Source organism: Amphiura filiformis, chromosome 2, assembly GCF_039555335.1.
Source record: "Amphiura filiformis chromosome 2, Afil_fr2py, whole genome shotgun sequence".
Taxonomy (NCBI): domain Eukaryota; kingdom Metazoa; phylum Echinodermata; class Ophiuroidea; order Amphilepidida; family Amphiuridae; genus Amphiura; species Amphiura filiformis.
Genome location: NC_092629.1, coordinates 7,550,314 through 7,556,313, shown reverse-complemented (window position 1 = coordinate 7,556,313; position 6,000 = coordinate 7,550,314).

Here is a 6,000-nt window from a genome sequence, read left to right as displayed (position 1 = left end):
TACACCAAATTTGGCACAAATGTAGAGCTTGAAACACTGAATAATTCTTAATATTGATTTAAGTGACCTTTTTCATGTGTTTTCAATATTAGTCCCGATATTTGTGCTGAATTTTAAAAAAAAAATTTACAATCAATTTTACGCCAAAAATGTAATTCTTATAGAGGGTATAACTTGTTTAAGAAAAACTTGCTGCAAATGTAATCTTCACCTTTTCCTAGTTGTGTGTTTGCCAATAGGGACATAAATACATGCTGTGGCACAAGGACGAATCTTCTCTATAATATTTTTATAATAGGCCCCTAAATCAATCTCTGCCGGCATTTCAAATGATGAAACTCATACACCGCAATAATTATTTTCGAAACTGCCGCCAAAGACGACACATGCAGTATTAGGTCAATCAAGCTTAACAAATCCTTTATACCTTGCATGCTAGTAATCGATAGATCATAACAAAATTAGCTGCAAAACTTTTTCCAAATAACTTTGTGCTGAACGGTTATTCATTATTTTCATAATAGATTGTATTGTCAAAACTTAAACTTCACCATTGTACGCAATATTCTGTAATTTATTTTAGAAACATTCGATCTTTAAAATCTTAAATTACCAAGAAAGCTAAATATATGTAATATTTAGAACTCAAAACAATACGACTGATAACAATGCTACCTACAAAATTCAACTTTCCCGGTATGGATCTTTCTGGGACACCCATGCAGCTTAAGATGACAGCGAGACAGGTTTCTCTAGATCGATTACACGGCCATTCATACCTATTACCTGTTTTAGGGAACAAACCAAAAATCGATAACATCTTATAAACGAAACCAGTTTCGTTTAAGGGGTAGGGGGTAAAAATACTCGATTACGTTTGTACAAAAACATCGGTCTGAAGAATGTGTCATTATTATTATTATGTCAAAATTTCCAACATTTCATTATTACGTTTCTGGCATGGAGGGAGGGGTCGGCTGAGAAACGAAACTAGTTACGTTTATTGGACGTCATCGATCTTTTGGTTTGTTCCTTATTGTAACCTTATAGAAGCCATACTTTTCACGCCGTACTGATTACCCTCTGTACGGAATGTTACATCACAATCTTGATCGACTTGACAACAGGCACACCCCGGTACAAATAATTGTAAATGGTGGAAAGTCGTATTTATGACAAAATGATTAAAAAGTGATACTTTTAGGTATTATTCTGTTAGTTTCTGTTTGGCAAATCATAAATACTCACGTGTTTTGGTCAAAATGGCAATAATCTTTTTTCTACCCCTACCCACCTGAAATAGCTAAACACAACCCTTAAACCCCAAGTTTTTATGAAGCGTGTGTCCTCCAATTCTATATTTTTCTTAAACATGTTAAACGAATAGGCCGGCCTACTTCACAATTCAGCATCAAAGTGGTTACGTAATCCTCTTGGTTACCGGATCACGCTATTTTTGTATGCCTTCGAGTGCCATATACTTTGTGTGGTGATTGTTTCGATCGTGGTTCAATACTCAAAAGCGTGATCCCGTTGATATAGTAACATTACGTAACTTTGATACTGAATTAATATAGCTTGTGCATATGACGTATCATACCGCAAATATGGCGGACTACTCAAACCCATTCAACAAAAGCATGATTGCAATCTACCGCGACAGTTCGCCTCACACACATAACAAATGCACTTCGATCAAATAGGTTGATTCAAACATTTGTTTGAATGGACTGCACTGCACCATGATTACGGTGAAGGACACCGGTTCAAATTCTTTGTTTGGAACCAATCAATAATTTCACGCACAACCTCTATACAAACATAGAAACGAATCGAGGTCAATCAGAACAATATCAAATGTAGTGATAACAAAAAGGAACTGATTGTGTGCATACAACCTACAGGTCAGTGAACTGAGCGTAAGAAGAAAACCGGGTATTATAATAGCATACAACACTCATAAGCAACTGAAGAGGATTAATAATCAATTTTGTTACGCAATACTGGTGTCAACCCCAAGCTAGAAGCTAGTGTTCTGGTAGCAGGTAGAAGCAAGCCACACCTACTGACAGCTATTGATGATATTCAGTCAATCGGATTGGCTGAATATCATTAGTAGCTGTCAGTAGGCGTGGTTAATCAGTTTGATATTTTCCCCGACTTTCCGGGAAGGATATGTCGAATGTAGAAGGACCCACGCCTGAGCGTGGTCCTCCTTGAAGGACTACTCTAATCGGACACAATAGATCATTGTAGATGAGTAGACGCTGCAGGTCGTTGCTCACACCCACCATACCTCCCACTACGCACCCCCATTTGACCTGGTACAACGAAATGAGTATAAAGTCGCAAGTTGGTACTTTCGAGATATCCTGCTGACTTAGTTGATGTTCTTTGTTTGTCGCACACCTGTACAGGCCTGAGTATGACTCATTGTTCCCCATTCACAAAGGATTATACAGACATATTTATGGCTTGAACAGGTGTGTGTGAAACAAAAAAGGTAGCAGGTCACATATTGTCATAACATATCATGCGCGTATTTTGGGGGGGGCTTTGGGGGCGCCAGCCCCGGGGTAAAAGCAAGGGGCGGCGAAAATGAAGGGGCGGCGAAAGAAGAAGGGGCGGCAAAAACAAGGGCGGCAAAAACGAAGGGGCGGCAAAAAGAATTAGTTAATAAAAAAGGGCGGAAAAATTTGATAAAGCATAAAAAATTGTTGAAAATGTGCTGCTTTTAGGGCGCTAGCGCCTGAAACCCTTTTTTTTTGCTCTTCACTTTTTCAAACGACCGAGAAAAAAATTGGGTCAACCTTTTCGGGCTTTTGATGAAGGGGCGGCAAAATTGGATTTTCTTCAGCCCCCCGGGGTTGGGGCGGCCACGGTACGCCACTGCATATCACGTATTCATAGCCTTATCAATGAGAATTTCGACATCTGCTTATCAAACAAATTAAAATTACAAACAATATCCCTGTAATACAATATTTGTCGAAAAGTAGATAAGATACGACATGTAATGACACGTAAAAGCCAAACTCGTCCAATTTATATCAGGATTAGGTTAGGCAAACTCTACTATAATTATTGAAGACCGAATTAAAAAATACTAGTTTGCGTATGATGTCCTGTCAACCGGACCAAAATGCTGTACTGCGCAGGTCAGCAACCAATCACGTCGCGCCTTTGCCCTGACGTCAGACGCATGTAAACTAGTATTTTAATTCGGTCTTCAATAATACATATGTGACGTGTCATGTCAAAAGGAGACACTTTTGGGCAGGTAATCAATTTTGAGGTTTTTACATATCTTAAATATAGAGATATTTTGCTCCACAACGCCGTTTTCCCCAATGAAATCGGACATTCCTAAGCGAAGATATTGAGTTCGTAAGTTATGGTATTAAAAAATTTTAAATTGAGATATCAGCCTTTAAATATAAAATATACAATGTTGAGAATAGGAATTACCTTGAAAAATGTCTCACAAAATACAAGATGCCAGTTATATTCCGGTCTCAAACTATCAGACAATATTTCTAACATTAATAACATCACAAATTCGACACAAACCCATATTGTGAAAAAAATCACCCCGGGCAGATTTTTGGCTATTTCTCCATTTACGATGCTGCCCAAAAGTGTCTCCTTTTGACATGACACGTCACATATATTCAACGGAAGAAAATGAAAGTGATGGCCAAGGATTACGCTCTTATTATTTACAGACCGCCAAACAATTAATCTTAGCAGCTATTTTTAACTTTTGCGATTTGGTAGTTCACAGCATCTTGCGAATGGTAGTGAGCTTTGGCAAAAATTACATTGATCATTTCATAGCGAGTGTGTAGAAAAATTCAAATATCACAGAATGATATCCGTTTTGTATGTGTGGTTCTTGCGTTATGTTGTAAAGAGGGCTGAAATAACAACATTTTGTAAAACGTATTTTTTGTAAAACTCATTAACAACAATGAATCAAACAAATTTTCAAAGTATATGATTTGTAGAATGCACTTTTGCAAAACGTCAAAACATTTCTATTGTGGTTTGCAAAAACATCCATCCATATGGGTACATTCGTGAGTAGATTTTGACAAAATTGGAATTGAACAATGGTGCAATCAAAACCGAAATTCTGACAAAACTATGATATATAGCCCTATGATATGCTTTAGATAGTTGGGAAGTATCTTTCGTTAGCGAATCAAGTTATGTTACTTTGAAAGCAAAAACGTTGACCCAAAAAAAAATCACGAGACAAGTTGAAGCCTGTGAAAATCGAAAATTAAATTTCATACTTAAGTTTAACACCAGGGTTTGAAAAAATATACAATACCAAACATTATGGTTTTTGCCTGACATTTACTGAAAAAATTAAAATTCAAGTTTACAGTGAAAAGGTGTAACTCAACATTTTGCTAATTTCAACACCAAATTCGATCGTTTGTATTGCTTCATTAAATGACTGAGTGAGCCTAGTATAACAATAGCCATCGATTCACTAGCGTTCTGAGTGTTAGTCTTATTCTAATATAATGAATCTATTCCGTGCAGCACAAGAAGAAGGTTGGTTTGCCCAAGTTGTATTCAACCGACAACATCGGTCACATTAAGAATAGAAATTATCTGCAGAATAAATAAATAAAATTCGCGTGCACTGCCATGTGCGCAATATAAAAGATGATAATGGATAAAAGTTCGTCACGAACCTCCGTGACCTTAAAAAGACAATTAACAGTGTGTCTCAAGAACATGCAACACTTTTTGGAAGGCGAAACTTGGTTAGGGGATTGAATTAAAACTCGACCGGTTCCGTTCGTGTCCGTCCGATTGCCATTGTTTAGAACAATAGAAACCGGACGGAGCCAGCGTTCCACCTCCGGTCGAGTTTTGATTTCTTCCCTTAAGGATTGGTCAAGCAGAAGGTATATTTTGCTCAAAACATTTGCTTCAAAATTAGTAAATACTATACTGAAATCTATACCCAAGATAGATCCTTACACAGGTGATAATTTCCAAAGATTAAGTGAAATAGTGTGGAACGGAGCTGCTTCTGCTTTTCACACACTTTCTTCAAGAACAGGTCTTGTTGACACACTATTCCACTTACTCACAGATTTCTTGTGTTAGGTGCCAATTATTGGGCTATGAATGTGGTCCAGGAAGCTGTTCCGTGTCAGTGCATTTTGCTGCTGTGTCAGTTGGACAACTGCTTGGTTACTGACCAGTGTTTAGAATAGAGTATCTTTTTTTTAGCCCGGTTTATAAAGACGGTAACATAATCTCTGTAATAATCTTTTTTAAATTGTAACAACATGCATGTAAAATAGAAAGTTAATCTTAGCCACAGCAAAATTAATTAATTATTGTTCGCGTGGTTAGTGCAAATTAGGGCCATTTTTGCATGTTCAACTACCATATTTCAAAGATATTCATTTACCGTAAGGGTTCGCCTAATGACGCTATATGGGCTCCCTTGACATAAGTGGAATTTTAGACACAACCTAAGATTGCACTCCCGTCAAATTCTCACTAGCAAATAAGGGCAGGAAACCTTAATTCTTGTGGGGATGTCAGAGGAGTGAGCTCTCTATTTGCACATGATATTTACCCCCAACGCATAGGGGCCCAAGTGCGCCATTAGGCGAATCTTTACGGTATTGCATTATTGGGAATAGGCTGGATACCGGTGAGAAGAGATGGTAGATGAAAATACCAGGGTCCTGTTTTTAGCAAATGTCAGCGAAGCCCGCGAAAAAGTTTTTTTTTTTTTAATACACCATCTTTTTAGAGACAAGTTGTAATTATCTCTACTCATAATTAAGTGATCATGCAGTTGTGTAAGATAATTATTGACCACAAAAAACTAAATTTATATTCCATCGCTGAGCACGAATGATTGGTATTTGACTCATTGGCTAGAAACGAATCGCTCGTAGACCAGCGATGGAGTATAAATTCAGCTTAAGTCACGCGTCAGTGTTATGGCATCGAAAGTGA